This window comes from Pholcus phalangioides, unplaced genomic scaffold, assembly GCF_987345545.1.
Source record: "Pholcus phalangioides strain wild (caught in Gottingen) unplaced genomic scaffold, Ppha-v1.0 ptg000017l_1, whole genome shotgun sequence".
In the NCBI taxonomy this organism is placed as follows: domain Eukaryota; kingdom Metazoa; phylum Arthropoda; class Arachnida; order Araneae; family Pholcidae; genus Pholcus; species Pholcus phalangioides.
Genome location: NW_028301610.1, coordinates 59,473,902 through 59,495,998, shown reverse-complemented (window position 1 = coordinate 59,495,998; position 22,097 = coordinate 59,473,902).

Genomic DNA, 22,097 nt, shown 5'->3' with positions numbered 1-22,097 from the left:
GTATGATCTACTGCCTATTGGAGTTTGGTTAGAGATTATACGACGTCGTGCTTCAATATATGAGATGTTATTGAGAACCTTGATCTTCTGGATCTGTTTTTCTTCATTCCATTTCGGACATTTCCTGTCAAATGCGGGGTGGTCGCCACCGCAATTGACGCACTTGAATGGTGAATTAGTGCAGCTGTCCGAAATGTAATGTGGTCCCTCTCGCCGCACTTTGCGCAGGTGGGTTGAATACGGCACGCCAATCGTGAGTGATCGAATTTTTGGCAGTTGAAGCATCTTACCGGGTTAGGTATGTATGGCCGATATGTAGGTTATAGTAACCGATTTTGACATCTTTCGGCAATGTTGGGGATGAAAATGTCAGGATTATATTACGTGATGGAGCTAGATTGCCATTTTTGCGGCTCATGATATGTTTGGCAGATGTTACGCCTTGAGACGCTAGCTCCTGGGTTACTTCATTTTCATCCATGTTGATCAAGTTAGGGTCTGAGATGACGCCACGTGAATAATTCAGCGTGTGATGGATTTTGACAGTTATTGGAATGTCTCCGAGAGATGTGAGCTTTTGAATGAGTTCGGCTTGTCTGGTTTCGATGAGATGGTCTCCTGAACGAAGAGCCTTCACTGATTTTAAAGTTCCAACTGCGCCAACTCTTCTAGAGAGCTTTATCTATCAAGAATGGTGATACTTTTGACAGCTGTTTATCGTTATCAGAACTGTGCAAGAAGAAGAATGAGACGGTAGATAGATTTGAAGAAGCGGTTTCTGTGACAATTGTTTCACTAAGCAGATCTTTGACGTTTTGGTGCATTTTTTGTTTTTCCCATATTTAAATAGGTATTGTTCCACTCCCACCCACCATGGAGCCCTACGAGGGGACGCGCCCACGTAACCGGTGAAGGTTAATAGCAACGTTAGGTTAGGTGAGAGCTATACACCACCGAAACAGGCGAGCAGACGAGTTCAAGATCCAAGATAGTCGTGAAGCAGCACCAACAAACCTCAACGACGTCCGGCAGGCCCGGCCCCCTCTACCTGCCCAGTAGTGTAACCCCTTCAGCCACTGAGGCGACCAGAGCCGGTTGACCTGGACGGGGCCAATCCAAGCCTCCCGTTTCGGCTGAATCCGAGGCCAAAGCTAGCGCATCAGGCTAACCAGGATCCTCATCTCCAGCCTTACGGGTCTCCACGCAGGGCAAACACGCAGGTACACAGCGTCCCAGATAGGGCATACGCTAGAAGCAATGCCCCGGCGGGGCCCACAATGAGGGTTTGGACACAAAAGACAAAAACATGTACAGGACAAAATGAGGCGCAAGACATGTACTGCAAGATGTGTAGAAATAAACATGTAATCTGGGCTATTGAAGGTGAAGTATATGAGCAGAAATAAGCGATGACAATGACGTGTGATAGATTTGGCGTTACCCAGAGTGCACCACGAGGAGGCCTATCACATTACACCCCAATTAATCTTGGAAAAAACTTGAATTATTGTCTGCAGAAGAGGTGGAAGCCTGAAAAAATGTGAACAATGGTATTTTGCTGATAGAGAAATCGACAGTGTCACAGTACACTTATTTAGGCCTACCCTTCCAATATACAGGCATGTCTCACTCCGCAAAACTCCACTTTGTTGCAAAAGCAACATCGGCCAGTAAAGCTGTATGGCCAGTTCTGACTAGCCTGTCGAACTTTCTCTTTGAAAGCAGCTATAACGCTATTTCAATCATTAATAAGTTCAACAGCATTGTATAGAGCTGAAATTTGTGATGTTAAATACCAGAGTGACATTGACACTTTTAGTTCTTTTGTCCGTAGATTCTTCACTCTCTCAAAACTGATACCACCTTACATGATTCGCGCTGAACTGGGTCAATCGAGCCTGAGTATCATTATCAAAAAGCGTATTTCAAATTTTTGGCTTCGCATTTTGGAAATGAATGAGAAAAAAGAGACTCCCAAAGATAAGTTTTCTCAGCCTTTGCGAGAGGGCTAAGCACAACTCAGATTCTAAGTATAATTGGGTTTGCTCTCTCTGGGATATCCTTGATAATGCTGGTTTCTCCTTCCTCAAACTTAGATAGTTTCAACTGCCAAATCTCACCTACCATTTATAATATTAAATCTGAAGGAACAAGATGCCCAACATGTTTTATCTCGAATTACTAATTCCGTTCGTTTCCCTCTCTATAAAAATCTAAAAACAAATATAGCTTTGGAGGAATATTTAAATTTTAACCTTGATCTACGCATAAAAAGAGTTCTTATTCAGTTGAAATTCCAGAGTGATGTACTAATTTTGGAGGGAGTGAGGCACCATATTTCACCCGAGCGAACTTGCATACATTGCACTTCTGGAGAGTATGAATCCTGGAGACACATCATTATAACCTGCGATAAATATACTGCAATACGAAGTACTGTCTTTGGTAATTCTACTCCTCTCAACCTTGCAAATATTTTGCTTTTCAACGACTACACTACGTGCTTTAATATATACATATTTATTATATCTGCAATGAAATTAAGAACTTTGTGAATAACTCCTAACTGTAATCAATTTCTCATATTTTTATCCCCATGTCATGTTTGAACTATTTTTTAGTTCTTTTGAATTTTCCCCCCATCCTTTTGTACAAATACAAATACAGCGCCACAACAGGCAAAATGCCGAACGAGGTGGCTGAGAAAAAGATGCCCATAAAAATATGGACGTCATATATTTCAAAAATACAGCAACACAATTAAAACTACAATTAACAAAAATTATAAACAATATATACACTGCCCAAAAAGAATACTTATGGTTGTCTTATTCTAAGCATGGATAATTTCTCGATTTACCCCAACATGTTTACCGTATTTCTTTTTGAACGTGTCAATTGTGTTACAATTTACTACCTCCGGAGGTAAGCTATTCCATTTATTAACAACCCTATTAGAGAAAAACTCCCTGCGACACCATAACCTTGCATTGTCCCTCACCAATCGATACTGGTGTCCCCTTGTAAAAGTAGTCGATTAACGGTGTACAGATAATTCATGGTCCATCCTATCCATCCCATTGAAAATTTTAAACACTTCGATCATATCTCCTCGACACCTGCGTTCATCCAATGTAAACATATTAAAAAAATGAAGTCTCTCTTCATAACTCAAGCCCTGTGTGCCAATAAGGACACGCGTAGCTCTTCTCTGCACCCCTTCAACCAATTCTATGTCCCTCTGTAGGTATGGTCTCCAAAACCTTACAGCATACTCCAGTCCAGGACGAACTAAGCATCGAAAAAGCGGAAGAATTATTTTATGAGAACGCGAAGAGACCTTTTTGAAAATGAGACCAAGCATTCTATTCGATTTTTTCACCACCGCTGAACAATGTTCAGAAAACCTAAGCCGCTCGTCAATGAGAATTCCCAAATCGGTCACCCTAGTTGCATCCGGGATAGTGACACCATTCAACTCGTAAGAGAACCGTGGGTTTGCTCGAACCAAAATGAGCGACCATGCACTTATCAACGCTAAACGTCATGCTTCATTCATTTGCCCATGCTGCAATCCTGTTTAAATTGGTCTGGAGCGACTCCCTATCGTTTTGATTCCCGATTACCCCCATTAGCTTCACATCATCTGCGAATTTGCTAGTAATCCCATCGATACCCTGATCGAGTTTATCGATAAAAAGTGAAAAAGTATGGGGCCAAGGACACTTCCTTGAGGAACTCCACTTGTGACTTCTGTCGAACTAGAGAATTCTCCGTTCACCATAACTCGTTGCGACCTATCTCTTAACCACGATTCTATCCAATTCAGCAAGTTGCCCCAATTCCAATCTCATGTAAACGCTTCAAGAGTTTACCATGTTGGACCCGATCGAATGCCTTCTGGAAATCAAGGTAAACATCATCTACATTTTTGCTCTTACCCAAAGTCTTAGTCACGTGATCATAAAAGCAAAGGAGGTTAGTTACACATGACTTCCCCTTCCTGAACCCATGCTGATTATCCGACAATACATTATTCTCGTCTATCCACTTCACAAACTGGGTTTTGATGATAATTTCCAAAATTTTTGAGAGGGAGCTCGTCAAACACACTGGACGATAATTGGACACAGCTTCTCTACTACCCTTCTTAAATATCGGAGCATCATTAGCAAGTTTCTAATCCCTTGGGACGATACCCTCAGCAACACTACTTCTGTATATCTGTGCGACTGGACCCAACAATTCATTAACACATTCCCTGAGGACGCTGGGATAGATATCTTCTGGTGCTTTGCTTGCACATACATTTTTTAGAAGATTTAGGACCTCCACGTCTTCTACTTGAATATCGTTGCGGGTTTTATTACCCCATGCAACACCCGTATATCGAATATCATTTTCGCGTCGGTTTTTAATGGAGATCAAGTCATTAAAAGCATTACACATGCCTACATTGCTCTCTAACCTAGAGCCTCCTATTGAGAGGGGGCCAACCGTCCCCTTACATCCATTACTAACATATCGAAAAAATGATTTTGGGTCAGAGCCAATGTTATCTGCCAACCTAGATTCAACTTCCTTTCTACTATCCCTTATCGCTTTCTTCAACAGTCTTCTTTTATCAGTAAACAATGATAGGTCACCTCGTCCACTTTTATACTCTTTAAAAGAATGCTCTTTTCTTTTCAAGATAAAGGTTCCGCACACTATCTGTGAACCATAGAGGTTGCGATGTACAAACACGCTTTTTTCGAACAAAGGGTATGACGTCGTGCAAAACAGAGGACAGCTTCGTACTAAATTCTACCCTTTGACTTGCCACCCCTACTGATTCCAACCGGTCTTTGAAAACTTCCGCTAACCTTCCTCTGAAAACATCAAAGTTAGCTCTCCGAAAACAAGGAACCAGTCTTTTGTTATCAACCTTACCCAAGGAAAAGTTGGTGAAATCTGACTATATGATGATCACTAGAAGAAAACTCTTCCCCCACCGAAACATGTTCAACTAGATCCTCAGAATTCCTTTTTGATGTCATTTCAAGCATCCCCCTATGCTCTAGAAAATCCGCCCTTTTGTCCTCCCTTTCCGGTTTCAGGAATTTCTTTCCCCCCTGAATCCACACACACACACAGACGTGAATATTTGTATATATTTTTCACACATGTTCAGCGCTTGCCGTCAAAATCCCCAGAATGCAAGTTGCCTCCAAGTAGGGCAGATGATATTCTAACCAGGGCGGCAACAAGGGCAAGCACGCCTTTTTGGCACTTCCTTGTAATGTTGAAGGAGAAATTAAAGGGTGAAATTTGTAGCCCCCTGTGGTCCAGCGCTCAGGGGCACCAGACCATTACCTGATAGATACAAGGCCAGTCAACATGTATCTGTGACGTCATTGTATTAGGTGGTTCTTAGTCAGTAAAGACCCCGTAAGTCCCCCCCCCCTCTTTTTCCTCATACAAGTGCTTTGGGAACAGAGTTTTTTTTCTTGTTAATTTGGATTCGTACTTAAGATATATTTGTGAGCAGATTATCACAACTGATTAGAATTTTTTTTTAATGTAATTTTCAAAATAAGAACAAATTTATTTCATTATGAAATTTGGTCCGATTCCCCCCCCCCCCCCGTAGCACTTCTACTGTATTTATGCGAGCGTGGCTTTCCCTGACAAGACAAACAATTTCTCCAACTGCTTTTCTTGTTTTAATTTTTTCAGACTTCATTTTGATATAATTCACTCAACCGCTTATTTTTTATCATGTGAGAATCCCTCAAAAATGAAAAAGGTCTAAAACAAAAAAAGAAGCGAGAGCTATGTGTGATGCTTTTCTACATATATGCATAGGTGCCAATTCACAGACTCTAAAAATCTGTAGTTTATCACGTGATGACATATTTCTCATCAAAGAGAACATGTTGCACAAATAAAAGGGAAATCTAAGATTTATTTTTATTGTATAATTTTTTCTTTGGGATTGCATCCAGTGACCATATAATAAATACAGTTTTCTTAAGATGCATTTTTTGCAATCCTAATTTTTTAGCAATAATAGGCAACTTTGCTTGCTTTTGGCATCATATTCGACAACAATTAGGCCCTCCTCACATAGGGAAACTGAAATCGAAGTCGAGTTGCCCGTTCTCCCTCACATGGCGCTAATAAAAAAATGTTCAAAGACCGGGAAACTGAGTAAAAACAGCAGTCTATAGTTTTCCTTCTTATCTTCCAGTACTGTCTTGTTAACCGGGATAGGAAAAATATATATTTATCAAAAACAAATGACAATCGTTACAAAGAAATAAGTACAATAATTTTTATTATAAAAATGAAATTGTGTATTTACCTGTGAGCTGAAATTCTGTAGCAATTTCTTTATTCAAATTGATATCATTTTGAAATGACAATAAAATGGTAAAAAAATTACATAATTTTTTAACATAATTTCATTTGCTTTGAGTGATTTCAATGGAAAAAAAGTTCTCAATAAAATGTGTTTTTCCTCAATAAATATGCCTCTCGGTATGTATATATGTTGGATTTGATACATATATTTTTATTGTTTATTAGTTAAAATATTGTCACGTAGAATTTTGAGTAGTTTCATGAGATGAAACGACGAAAGTTACGGTTCCAAAAGGCAAAAAATGAACTAGGCAAAACTAGAGACAAACAACATGTGCGTGTGTGTGAATATTGTTTGTTTCAGGGAATGATTTTTCCAGAATACTCCCACTCACAGATGTGCGTGTACGTGACCTAAATTAGAGACATTCCAAGCAAGGGGGAAAATTAGGGAACATCCCTATAGAACATGTACTTGTTTAGTTACACATTGTGAAAGTAGACCGTATTTTGAAAATTCTTAGAGGTGCTTACGCAGGGTCCCCGGGTCATGCGTTTTTTCTTAGGCCCTACTTGGCAAATTCCCTTGGTTACTGCTGAAATTTTTTACCAGATCTAATTTTCATGACGCCCCATCTTCTTTTGAACCCCCCGGGGTCCATGTGTTAAGACAGCACTATGTTTGCCATTTCATTATAATTTCAAAATGATATCAATCAATTTAAATACAGAAATTGTGTATTTAACAGTGAGCTGAAATTCTCTCGCAATTTCATTCCATGCTTATTCTGTCTTTTTTTGTATATCTTTTCAACTGAATTATATAACTCTGGATGATTTTCGATTTCCGAAACAAATTTCAAATTCAATGCTGGGTCACTCATGGTCCAAATTCGAATGACGAAAATATGAAGGAATGCTTCAGGCGATTTCCGCAACAAAAGTTGATGACTAGCATGCCAGTTGCCAAGTGACTGAGTCGCATTCGATATTTCGTCGCCAATACGCCAGTTTCCTTGTGTGAGGGCTTCTATAGCAATATACGTCCAAGTCTTCTGGAAACAGTTTCTCTTATCAGTTGCCGAACTTAAGTTTCCCCGTGTGAGGAGGACCTTACTGATTTCTCATATCTTTCCTAAGAAAACGGGGTTAGCCTGGAATTGCAAGAACTGAAACAGTATTTTCTTTGGGGAGTTTCCATTTGAAGACTTTAGGGATTTTTCTATGAAGATACGAAAAATCGGAAGAATTCGATTTCCGACAGGAAAATCAGAAGGCTTCGGGTAAATTGGAAGCATTGGCATCTATGATATGTTTTGATATGAACTTGTGTTTTTTCTTTTCATATTAATGGCACACAATATTTAAGTTAATGACTAATTTCATATCAAATTTTTTTAATTTCAGTGAAAAAAAAGAAATAAATTTTTCTGAATAATCATCTGCTATAATTAAATATTCAATCGATGCTGGAAAACCGATTGTTTATTTTTCTTCAGCTATCAAAAAAAAAAAACCATTGAGCATCTGCAATCCTTGCCAAACAGTGTTTTGGACACTAAAATTGATCTCGTATTTCGAGATAAGCAGTTCTGTTTAATATGAAATAAAATAACAAATGGCACATAATGAAAACTAAATTTTGTTTTATTTAATGAAAGATATCCCCTTGATCCAATTTGAACAATGGTTTGAAACAATTAAAAAAATTTAGAAATCAATGCAAACACACATGCAACATATCTCCTATACAACACATATATCCTCTCATCAATTAAAATAAAACAGGTTTTAATTACTTCAAAGTTTTTAATTATCCTTCTTTAGCTTTAGTACGAATTAAATGAGAAATTTTATCATTTCTTTTCTTGCAGTAATTGTTGAGAAGAACATTAGTCATTTTTTAACAATCAGTTTCATTATTACTTCAGAAGAATGCTCAATTTCGCAATTTTCAAAATTAAGGTGTATCTCTTCAGCTGAAAATATACTACCAATTAAATCCATTGCAACAATTCTTTTGATTTGTTGGTTTCATGAACAAATTTTCATAATCAGACAATAATTTTTGTAGTGACAAAACTGCATAATGTGATAGTTACAACATCTTCACTGTGATATTTTAATCTACCTCTATCCTGGTAGCGTATCAAAATGTCATTTGGATGATGATATATTTGTTTATCCTACTGTGAGAAAGTTTTCACAAAATGTACAATCAAATATTTTGAAAACTGAATACAGACAATAACCGTTTATGCTCTTTCCCAAAGGGATGGACGGTCTGAGAGATACACAAGTACAGGCCACAAGTAGGCCCAGAACCACAAGACGCTCCCGAAAAAGAGAAACCTCAGGGAGAAATAGGAGACCAGGAAAAGACCCCTAAGGGGAAACAAGACGCAGAAACACAAACCGGAACGGCCGCGACCCAGACCAGCCAGGGTACCCAGACGAATGACCAAGCAGAAGTGAGTGGATTAGCCAGCGCAGACAAAAACGTAACGAACGAAAGCCTGGAGAAGGAAAGATGGCGGAGAATGGGGGCCAGGCCCAAGACTGGAAAAAGGGGAGGAGATGAAGAAACAGGAAGTACGCAGAGGGAGAGTCAGGAGAAAGAATGTGCAGTCAGTCAACGAACAACGGAGAGAGAGGGAGAGAGGCAAGTAGCGACAAGTCAGAACAAAGACCCCACCAAACACCAGAGGGGAAAGGAAACAGCGAGCCAGACAAGAGACGAGACTGAACAGGAACGAACACAAGACCAGGGTACTGTCTGCGAGGGCGCCGAAGAAGAGGAAGCAACAAAAGACAGTCCGAATAACAGAAAAAAAGAGGAAGCTGAGGAGGGGGAAATCCTGGACGAGAGTCAAGCCGTGCCGCCAAACAACCAAACAAAGCCGGGAAAAAGCGGAACTAAAAAGGCCAGATGGGCAGAATTTCAGAGGAAGGAGCAAATGGCCATAGAGACCAATAGGCCCGGTATGACCGAGATCCAGAACAGGTTATGGAAAATGGCAATACCCCCCTTACAGCCCAGAGACAAGAGGGAAACATACGCCTCGGCAACAACGAAAGGGGAAAAAATACACACGGTGCTACTTTTTCCCAAGTACCAAGTGGACCGGAAGTCCCTCTCAGAGTTCATCAGGAAAAACACCTGGAAACTGGGACTCAAGGGAAAGATTATGAGGGTGAGACGCAGTGATTGATGAGACGCAGAGAGGATGCGCTATCGACCTCAGTGAGGCAGACGACGCCAAAGAACTGCCAAAAACAATAGAGGCGATAGAGGACTTGAACGAAGTCATGTCGGCCAGACCCCCCAAACCCAGGTGGGAACTGATCATGATAAAAGGCAGGTAGAGCGATGACGATATTACAGAAGTGATAAAGAACCTGACCAAGGCATGCCAGCTCCAGAACAAGCGGAATACAGGTTCCAGCTGAGGACCAGGACTGACAACAAAATCCACCTGGTGGTAGAGACAGACCTGAACAAGACCGTCAACGAGGCGCCGGGGAGGGGAACAGTGAGACTGGGGGGAGAAACAGTCAAAGTTAAAAAATTCACGACCTCCCCAAGATGCTTCCGATGCCAATCGATGGAGCATCACTCCGGAAAATGCAATAGCATCGACCCCAGGTGCGCGAGATGCGCGGAGAGGCATAGCACAGCCAGCTGTGAAAAGGAGGTGCGCAAGTGCATCAATTGCATCCTCAGCAACCAGACGAAGGGCACGAGGTACGAAGTCGGACACAGCGCCTCGGCACCCATCTGCCCAGTATACAAGGCGGCAACAACAGGTCACCAAAGGAGAGCAAGGAAGGAGACAGAGGAAATCGGAAGGACCACAGGAGAAACAAACAGCGGACATATCTTCCAAGGCAACAACAACAGGAGAGAGGCGGGCCCGTCCACCCCAAATGGAAATGGAGGGACGAGAGGTCGATAAACAAGGAGGAGAAATGGCACAGAACCATTAGACAAAGAGAAGACTCTGGACCAAGGGACCAGCAAGAGGGACACCCCGCCAAACCAACCAGAACGGTGACTTGGAAAGGAGGAATAAAAGGAGGAACACCAACAGTCACGGTGACTCGAGCTGATGGCGGCGGAGAATGGCCAAGCAAGCACCAAAGAAGCACAGTCACCTTCAGGAACAGATATCGAAGGCAGTGACTCCAAACACCGGCAAGGTAAAAACAATAGCAGAAGAAAAAAAAGGCGCCAATACCCTATCGCAAGCAAACAATAAGGATGAAAAAAGCTGGCACCAAACAAGTGCCATTAAAAATTTCAAAAAACGCTGTAGAAAAAGGAGGAGGCAGGCTCAACCAAATGGGGGAAAAAAGCAACAAGAATCTCCCAATTCAATAGGAAGAAATGCAAGGAGACGACGTTCATGATGGTCAAATACATCGAGGAGCGTAAAATCGACCTGGTACTATTGCAGGAACTATTGCTATTCCATGGGAACATAAAAAAGAGCTGAAGGGAATCCCAAACAAATGGGCGCAGTGGAGTTCTCTCAATCAGAAAGCGGCCATCATAATAACCAACGAACGGATACAGGGCACCACCTTCTCGGTGCAAGAGAACAGCGTAACAGTAAAAATCAGCCTCCACAACGGCGAGTTCCTAATCACGTCGGCATACTCCTCGCCGTACGACAGATTAAAAAATACAACAAAGGAGCTGCAGGCCATCATCAAAAGAGCGGAGAGAACACCAACGATTATAGGGGCGGACCTAAACGGACCACACACTCTGATGGGCTATAAGGTAACCAGACCCAGAGGCAGAAAGCTCCTAGACTTCATCAGGTCTCAGAACCTTTCCCTGCTCAATAACGGAGAGACAACGTACCCCCATGATGGCAAAGAAGGGAGCCCGGACATAACCTTAATAAGTGAGCACACCCCAGCAGATCTAATAGAGTGGCAAGTAGACCAGGAAGAACAGCTCAGCGTCCACTAATGTCTACTAATCACCATCTTGGACAGCCCAAAAGCTGAAGCAGCCATTAAATATTCAAATTCAAGAAGACGGGTCAATAACTTCCTTAACCTGATCAAACGAGACGTCCCACACCTCATCGAGAAGTTTGACAATGCAAGCACAGAGGAAGAACTGGAGCAAGCAACAAAAAAGACCTTTGACATACTCCAAAATGCGGGAAACAGGGCACTCAAGACAAAAAGGCAAACGAATCCAGACCTCACACCATGGTGGAACCAGAGCCTGGATATGATGAGGAAGAAATTTCGAGCGAAACGAAGGCGATATATGAAGGCAAAAGAAGAAGAAAAAATCCAAGCAAAAATGGCGTTCAGAGAGTATAGAACGCTATACTACAAGGCCATTAATAAAACGAAGCAAGACAGCTGGAGGAGGTTTTGCACGGAAGCAACGGATCCGTTCGGAGCAACGTACAGGGCGACGATAATAAGGAGGAAAAGAACCCCGCAGCTCATGATGGAAGAGGGGGAAAACTTAACAGTCCTGGAAGCAGCGCAACGACAACTAGAAAGGCTTTTCCCAACAGAGGAGGACAACGGAAACCCGGACGCAGACCTAACATCAGAGGACATACCAAGAGTCCAAGAACAGGAAAAACCCCCGATAACGACCTCTGAGATCTCAAGGGTGGTCAAGAACCTCAACGACAAAAAGGCGCCAGGACACGACGGTATCAATAACCAGCTGCTCAAAGCTATACACAGAGCCTATCCCCACCTGCTGAGAGCCATATACAACAGATGCCTCCAACTCGGGATCTTCCCGCAACACTTTAAGACAGGCAAAATCTTCCTCATCCTGAAGCCAAACAAAAGCCCAACGCACCTAGAATCATACAGGGCAATCCATCTGCTCCCCACTATGGGAAAAGTCCTGGAGAAAATTATCGTGCAGAGAATAACATACCATACGGAGAAAAGTGGATGGTGGAGCAACAACCAATACGGGTTTCGACAGGGACGTTCAACAGAGCAGGCGCTGTTAATAATAAAGGAGGAGATCCAGAGGGGAATACAGGCAAAAAAGGATACGCTACTTATATCGCTAGACATCAAGGGTGCGTTTGATGCAATCAAGCACGACAAAATAAAAGACAGGCTCAAGGCCATGGCACTACCAGCCCAGATATACAATATAGCATGCCATACTCTTAAGGGAAGAAAGGCGGCCCTCCAAACGACGAATGGCATAGCAAGACGCGATCTGGCTAGAGGCTGCCCGCAAGGATCCTGCTCCGGTCCGATATTCTGGAACGCGGTAGTTGACGACCTGTTGAAGATAAGGTGGCCAGGGGGCGGCGACGAGAGAGTCAGGGTGCAAGCGTTCGCCGACGACATAGCCGTCCTGGTTTCCTGCCAAACGGAAACAAGAGCAGAATCACTGGCAACGGAGACGCTCAACACGATACAGGAATGGATGGAGGCACATGACTTGAAGGTGGCGGCCGAGAAGACAAGGTATATGTGGTTCTCCCCAAAGACACCCCCAAGCCTCTCCATAGATGGCTCACCAATAGAGCGGACCCAACTGCTGAAGTATCTAGGAGTACACTTCGACCCAAAGCTGACCTTTCTCGAGCACGTCAAGCACCAGGCAGACAAGGTCAACAGGATCCTCCCCCAGATGCTTAGTTGCGCGGGAGGAAGATGGGGGATCAACAGCCACATGCGCCGCACACTATACATCTCTGTGATCCAGAGGATGATTACCTACGCTGCACCAGTGTGGGGACCGAAACTCACGATGGCCGTGAAGAAGAGACTCGACTCGGTTCAGAGAGGCTTCCTGTACATCACCAAGGCGTACTGCACGGCGCCGACAAACGCCCTCCAGGTGATTACGGGACTCGCCCCCCTAGGGCTCTGGACCGAGTTCGAAGCAAAAGTGGCTCTGCTAACAAGGCTCAATCGATACGTATACGTCAACAACAAAGTCGTGACTGGTTTGTCGGGGCCACATTGATCGCAATTTATTATCTCGATGTACACCCCCCAACGCCCCTTGCTGCAAGAAATCGATGAATCGATTTCTAAATACGGTGAGTGACGCAGAATATGTTTAACTATGCCAATAATTGAAAATTAACATCGTTTATGCAATTAGCTGCGTTAATTAAGATGCAAATGAAATAAATAAAATTGGATTTAACCCTAAAGTTAAATGACAAACGATTAAGTCGCCATCTATATTTAAAAAAAATAAACACTTGAAAAAAATTATTGCAAGATGAACTGCAGCGTTTGCTCTGCCACGATATATATTATTGAGGTGCTGAAATGCAAGTGCTGTTCAAAATTATTCCATCCAACCTGTATAGGGAAAACTGAAGCTGCTTTCCGCAAAATGAACAAAGAGTCGAAAAAAAAGTATGTGTGCAAAAATTGCGTTGAGCCCAGTGAGGGGTCTGAGGGTACTCATCAAAATGTTAAACACGTCTTGGATCAATTCAAGCAAGAGATGAAAGCAATGATCCAAAATAACCTTTCTTCAATTCAGGATACCATGAAGGAATACAAAAAAGATATAGGCGACATTACTAAAAGCTTAGAGTTTCATATGGAATTATTAAAAGAGGTTGACAACAAGGTGCAAAATTTATCCAATGAAATAACCCATTTGCGGGATGAAAACTTGCAATTAAAGAACGAAAATATTCAACTGTATAGAGACATATTTGAACTAAAAGAATCACTTTCAGATATAGAATATAGGAGTAAAGCAAATAACATCGAAATAAATGGTATTCCTGAGGAGAAAAATGAAAACATAATTGAAATGTTGAACAACATAAAGGATGTGCTGAACATCACCCAAGATACCGAAATTGAGAAAACACATAGGGTAACATCATTCACAAAGGGGAAACCTAATCCAATTATTGTCAGATTCAAGGAGGAATCATCAAAGACGACTTGGATTGATGCTGTTAAAAAGCACCCATTCTTAGATACTGATATCATCAATAAGAATTTTACTCCTCAGAGAATTTACATCAACAAACATTTGACACGACACATCAAGCAACTGTTTTATGCTGTAAGGAAATTCAAGTATGAACAAAACTGCCAGTTTGCCTGGACTAAAAATGGGAAGGTGTTTTTAAGACAGACGGAGACATCCACGGTATTAAGGATAAGAAACACCAAAGAATTGGAAAAAATACTTGTAAACAATGTTTGACTTGGTAACTGAAAACTATATAGAATTGAACAACGATAGAGTGCCTGTCTTGAATTCGCCTAATTCTATAAAAGAGTTTCTAAATACCGATGAAACAGCTTGTAATACGACACTGAAATATATTGTCTGTAATGTGAGGAGTATGAGGAAAAACTTTGATAATTTTATGGTATTTTTAAAATATGGTAATGAAGATTTTGATGTGATATGTCTAACTGAAATCTGGATTAAGGAATGTGAAGTGAATATGTACACAATCCCAGGTTATTATAGTTTTTATAATTGTCATGAATATAATAAATCAGGAGGGGTTTACATATACATTAGAGAAGGTATAAAAGTCAATTCAATCTCTCGTCAATTTCAGACAGCAGAAATTTTAACATTAAAAATTTGTGATTTCAATATTATATTTTCACTATTTTATAGATCTCATAATTATACCATTGAACAATTTAATAATGAACTTAGAATATATTTGAACAAACTTAAAAACTCGGATATGGTAATAATGGGTGACATGAATGTGAACCTATTCAATGATAATGACGTAAATGTTAATGAATATTTGAAATTATTCTGTTTAAATGGTTTTTTTTTCATTTGAAAAATGTGTTACAAGAATCGGATTTACTGATTCAACTGATGTTGGCCATGTTTTTTACCGTTCGCTAAAAAATAATTTTCAGTGTAAAATGGGCGTATATGATGCGGGAATTACTGATCATCATCTACTAATTGGTTACATAAGAAAATGTTCACCATATAATAGCGATAACAATTCAAATTATATAGAAAAAACTTGGATAAATTATGAATTATTTGAACGATTTATTAGGGGTGTTGATTTCACGCGGGTTTTTGATGAAATCGATACAAATCAGGCTTATATACGTTTTATTGACATCCTTAGATTGAATTCAAGCTTATTTATAAAAAAAAAAATATGTTAAAGATAGAAATAGGGCAAAGCTTAATGAATGGATTACGGATGACCTAATTAAAATGATAAATATTAAGGAAAAACTATATATGAAGCATCGTAAAAATCCATTCAGACATGATTATGAAATCAAATATAAACAATATAACACTAATTTAAAGAAAGCAATCAAAAAACAGAAAGATAATTATTTTAGTGAAAAGTTGATCAATTTGGGATCAAATAAAAGAACACAGTGGAAATTTATAAACCATTTTGTAAACAACAAAAAAATTATGAAATTACCCAATTGTGATGATCAAAATAAACTAGCTAACGATTTTAATGAAAACTTTATAAATCGAGTGAGGTACACTGAAGTAAACAATCAAATAAATGACTTTGTAAACAACGAAAGTTCTCAACTCAATTCAATTGTTCTTCACGAAATTGACTTGCCACAAACTGAAAGCTTGGTTAACTCAATTAATATTAATAAGCCGGCAGGAAGTGATGGTCTGACACCAAGAATGATTAAAATTAACTATCGTCACCACCCATCACTAATAACCCATCTGATTAATAAATCTCTAGATACTGGAATATTTTATAATGAACTAAAAAAGTCGATTGTTACGCCCATATACAAGAAAGGTAATAAAGATGACATGAACAATTATAGACCAATTTCGATTTTACCTATTATGTCAAAATTATTAGAGAAATGGGTAAAACGACAACTTAATAGTTATTTGCACGCCATTGCCTACTACTCACATCATCAATTTGGTTTCAGGGAAAAAAGGAATACTGAAATGGCTATGATTAGATTAATGGACTATATACAAAATAACAAAAAAGTAGCAGCTGTATTTATAGATATCAGTAAAGCGTTTGATACAGTAAACTGGGATATCTTATTAGAAAAACTAAAAATATTGGAGTAAGAGGGCTCCCGCTCGATTGGTTCAGATCTTTTATAACAAATAGGAAACAGACCGTTAAAGTAGGCAATGGATACAGGCGTACCTCAGGGATCGGTCCTGGGACCAATACTTTTTTCTATTTACATTAATGAAATTCATAATATCAATATTTCCGGTTAACTTGTTTCATTCGCAGATGATACAGTTCTAGTTTCCTCCGCTGAAACAACTGAGGAACTGATAAAAATTTGGAAAAAGATATCCATGCAATAAATAAAAGAGTTCGAAACCTTCGACTTAGGCTAAATGCTAGCAAAACTAAATGGGTTCTTTTTAATTTAACTAACTTAAGCACACAGACAGATTCAATGACATTTCATGAATGTAACGACTTTCTTTCGAATACTATATGTAATTGTTCATACATTGGAAGAGTACAGCATTATAAATATCTTGGAATCATTATTTCATCTAACCTAAAATGGAAAGATCATACTGATCAAGTTGTTAATAAATTACGAGCAATTACAGCAATGACGTATAAATTAAAGGCTATCAGCTCTCACCAAAGTTTGAAAGAAGTGTTTTTTGCATGGGTGTTCCCACATATTTTATATGGACTACAAGTTTGGGGGGAGGGGGAACATATAAAAATTCAATCCATACTATAGATAATCTTTATGACTGTTTGCGACGTGACATTATACAAACTAATAGTTCTTCACAAAATAAAGTATCATTAATCCAATTTAATATACGGCAACTTTATCTGTATAAAGTTTTAGTATTCATCTATAAGAATCCTGATTGGTATCCCTGGGTGAATATACAAAGAAGCACTATGAGATCACAATATTTATATCAAATACCATTACCTAAAAAAACAATTTTCAAAAAATCAATATGTTTTCTTGCTCCAAGAATATGTAGAGAATTTGATGATATTATTAGACAACAGCAATCATTTTATATGTTTAAAAAGGCTATAAAAGATCATATACTGGAAATAGCAGATGTGGAGCGGTTCGTTTCGTTCGATAGTTAATGAAAGTGTAAATGATATAAGGAGTAAAATTTGTTTATATCTTTGTTGTGTAAGAAAATATATCTGTATTTCGACATATCAGACTATAGTTTAACATTTTAAGGTAATATAGTTGGTGTGACTTGAATGCAGCAATTGTAGTAAAATATATCTATGTATGTTGCCAGTAATTCTTTGTAATATATCAATATGACCCATGGAAGGTTATTTATATCCCTTTGGGTCGAAAAGTGTTTGTTTAATTTTTTTTGTCTGTTTTGTCCATTGTGCTGTTTGTTCAATAAAAAAAAAAAATGGAAATCCCTACAGAAAGGGGGAAGTTCCGCCTATACGATGGAAACTAAATTTTCAAAATTTATTTGATCCCAATTTATTATTTGGGTGAGCTCCCCAACGCCCCTCACTGCGAGAAATGGAAATCCCGACAGAAATGCGGCTTATATGGTAAAAATTAAATTTAATAAATTGGGATCCAATAAATTTTTAATATTCTCTTGGTGTACGTTCCAATGTCCCTCGATGACTTCAATGAATACTTTCCTTCATTTGTTAAAAATTAAAACAGATGGGAAGGGGGAACATTTCCAATTAATGAGAAAAAAAATTAGTTCCATTTTTTACGCCTGAAGCAACTACCCTATTTATAAGATCACAACAAACATATGAATTTTAAAGCAATTGAAATTTGTCGCGACGAAATGAGTCTGCGACAAATTTGTACCGCGACCAATTGACGCTGCGACAAATTGAATGCGACGAATTGTCCCGCGACAAGTTGAGCGTGACAAATTGACCTAGACCCCCTTACATCAGTTTGTAGAAAACGTAGCTCACATACCTAAAAATGAAATCATAGTATATACACTAATAAATTGATTTGATTGTGTCTTGGTTATATGAAAACATTGACAAAGTGGAACCTCTCAGATAAAAAAAATGTTTCATTCTTTTATATAATACTAGTAACACTTTGTCTGCACACGACTTCGTCTTCATCCCAATTCATTCCTGTACATATCAATGTAAAACAACCTTCATTGTGTTACAGATATTATATATTGCTACTCTGAATTGCAAACACAAATCAATTAACACAGATAGATTTAACCTACAATTTTTATACACACAACTTTCTCTAGTTCATACCTCTTTTCACAATGGGTCCTTGAAAGACATACGAACGAGTTCGGTTTCTATGTATGTGAATATTTCTTTTCATAAAATTTTTATCGAAGATCAATGAAAATTAACCATGCCATTGTTGGTGGATGTATTATAACAAAGATATGTTTGCAATTTAGAGTAGACAATATATAACATCTGTAAAACAATGGGTTTTTTCTTTAAATTAATATGGATAGGAACAAAATGAGATGAAGACGAAATCAAAAAGTCATTACAATTGACTCTGAAAAACATTTTAATTTTATAAATGATTATAAAACTTTATAACAACTGTGGTTAGCATTACATTGAAACACTAAAGTAAGCAGTTTGATATATTGCGAGCCAAGATTTGAAAAGAACCTCGTCCTCATTAATTTATCATTTCAGAGCAGTATGTATTATGAATGTCGTGCTAAAGATGTTTTACTGTATTGTTATATTTAATTTGAAACTCTATGAATACTCTATCTTGAAAAAAAAGCATTCAGATAGTACAAAAGTGGACGAGTTGACGTGCCATTGTTTACTGATGAAAGAAGGGAGTTGAAGAAAGTGATAAGGGATAGTAAAAATGAAGTTGAATCTAGGTTGGCAGATAACATTGGCTCTGACCAAAAATAATTTTTAGGTACGTCAATAATGGATGTATGGAGGCAGTTGACCCCCCCTCTCAGTAGAAGGATCTAGGGTAGAGAGCGGTGTAGGTATCTGTAGTGCTTTCAATGACTTTTTTTGCGTTGGTTTTCAATAGAGAATATGATGTTCAATGTAAGGGTGTTGTATGGAGCAATAAAATCCTCAACGATAAAGTGGAAGTCCTAAATCTTCTAAAAAATGTATGTGCCAGGAAAGCACCAGGACCAGATGATATCTGTCCTCAGGGAATGTGCTAATGAATTGTTAGGGGCAGTTGCGCAGATTTACAGGAGTAGTGTTGCTAAGGGTATCGTCCCAAGGAATTGGAAACTTGCTAGTGTTGTTCCGATATTTAAGAAGGGTAGTAGAGAAGCTGTGTCCAATTATCGTCCAGTGAGTTTGACGAGCTCCCTCTCAAAAATTTTGGAAATTATCATCAAAAGGCAGTTTGTGAAGTGTATTGTCGGATAATCAGCATGGGTTCAGGAAGGGGAAGTCATGTGTAACTAACCGCCTTTGCTTTTATGATCACGTGACCAAGGCTTTGGGTAAGGGCAAAAATGTAGATGTTGTTTACCTTGATTTCCAAGAGGCATTCGATCAGGTCCAACATGGTAAACACTTGAAGCGTTTTCACACGAGATTGGGGCAACTTGCTGAATTGGATAGAATCGTGGTTAAGAGATAGGTCACAACGGGTTATGGTGAACAGGGAATTCTCTGATTGGACAGACGTCACAAGTGAAGTTCCTCAAGGAAGTGTCCTTGGCCCCATACTTTTTCACTTTTTAGCGATAAACTCGATCAGGGTAATGATGGGATTACTAGCAAATTTGCAGATGATGTGAAGCTAATGGGGGTAATTGGGGAATCAAAACGATAGGGAGTTGTTCCAGATCAACTTAAACAGGATTGCATCATGGGCAAATGAATGGAGCATGACTTTTAGTGTTGATAAGTGCATGGTAGCTCATTTTGGTTCGAACAACCCACGGTTCTCTTACGAGTTGAATGGTGTTACTATCCCGGATGCAACTACGGTCACTGATTTGGGAATTCTCATTGACGAGTGGTGGCTTTCTGAACATTGTTCAGCGGTGGTCAAAAAAGCGAATAGAATGCTTGGTCTCATTTTCAAAAAGGTCTCTTCGCGTTCTCCTAAAGTCATTCTTCCGCTGTCTCGAGGCTTAGTTCGTCCTGGACTGGAGTATGCTGTAAGGTTTTGGAGACCATACCTACAGAGTGACATAGACTTGGTGGAAGGGGTGCAGAAAAGAGCTACGCGTGTCCTTATTGGCACGCAGGGCTTGAGTTATGAAGAGAGACTTCATTTTTTGAATATGTTTACATTGGATGATCGCAGGTGTAGAGGAGTAATGATCGAAGTGTTCAAAATTTTCAATGGGATGGATAGGATGGACCATGAACTTTTAGTACACCGCCAATCGACTGCTTTTACAAGGGGACACCAGTATCGATTGGTGAGTGACAATGCAAGGTTATGGTGTCGCAGGGAATTTTTCTCTAATATGGTTGTTAATAAATGGAATAGCTTCGCCGCGGAGGTAGTAAATTGTAACGTTTAAAAAGAAATACGATAAAAATGGGCAAATAAACATTTCATGGGCGCAATATTTATATGTGTGTAATATTTTATCATTTTTAAACTGAAGAGCCAAAAAAAACTAGTAAAGGCATGCGTATGCAAATAAAAAGATATGGAACCAATCAGAGTACGGCACTGTGGTCGGCAACGCCTATATAACACAACAAGTGTCTGGCATAGTTGTTAGATCGGTTACTGCTGCTAAAATCGCAAGTTATCGAGATTTAAGTGAATTTGAACGGGGTGTTATAGTCGGCGCACGAGAGATGGGACATAGCATCTCAGAGGCAGCGATGAAATTTGGATTTTCACGTACGACCATTTCACGAGTGTACCGTGAATATCTGGAATCCGGTAAAAAATTAAATCTACGACATCGCTGCGGCCGGAAAAAGATCATGCAAGAACGGGACCAACGACGACTGACGAGAATCATTAAACGTGACAGACGTGCAAACTGCTGCAGATTTCAATGCTGGGCCATCAACAAGTGTCAGCGTGCGAACCATTCAACGAAACATCATCGATATGGGCTTTCGGAGCCGAAGGCCCACTCGTGCACCCTTGATGACTGCACGACAGAAAGCTTTACGCCTCGCCTGGGCCCGACAACACCGACATTGGACTGTTGAGGACTGGAAACACGTTGCCTGGTCTGACGAGTCTCGGTTCCAATTGCTTCGAGCTGATGGACGTGTACGGGTATGGAGACAACCTCATGAATCCATGGACCCTACATGTCAACAGAGGACTGTTCAAGCTGGTGGAGGCTCTGTGATGGTATGGGGCGTGTGCAGTTGGCGTGATATGGGACCCCTGATACGTCTAGATACGACTCTGACAGGTACGTAAGCATCCTGTCTGATCACCTGCACCCATTCATGTCCATTGTGCATTCCGACGGACTTGGACAATGCGACACCCCACACGTCCAGAATTGCTACAAAATGGCTCCAGGAACACTCTTCTGACTTTAGACACTTCCGCTGGCCTCCAAAATCCCCAGACATGAACATTATTGAAGATATCTGGGATGCCTTGCAACGTGCTGTTCAGAAGAGATCTCCACCCCCTCTTACTCCTACGGATTTATGAACAGCCCTGCCGGATTCATGGTGTCAATTACTTCCAGCACTACTTCAGACATTAGTCGAGTCCATGCCACGTCGTGTTGCGGCACTTCTGCGTGCTCGCGGGGGCCCTACACGATATTAGGCAGGTTTACCAGTTTTTTGGCTCTTCAGTGT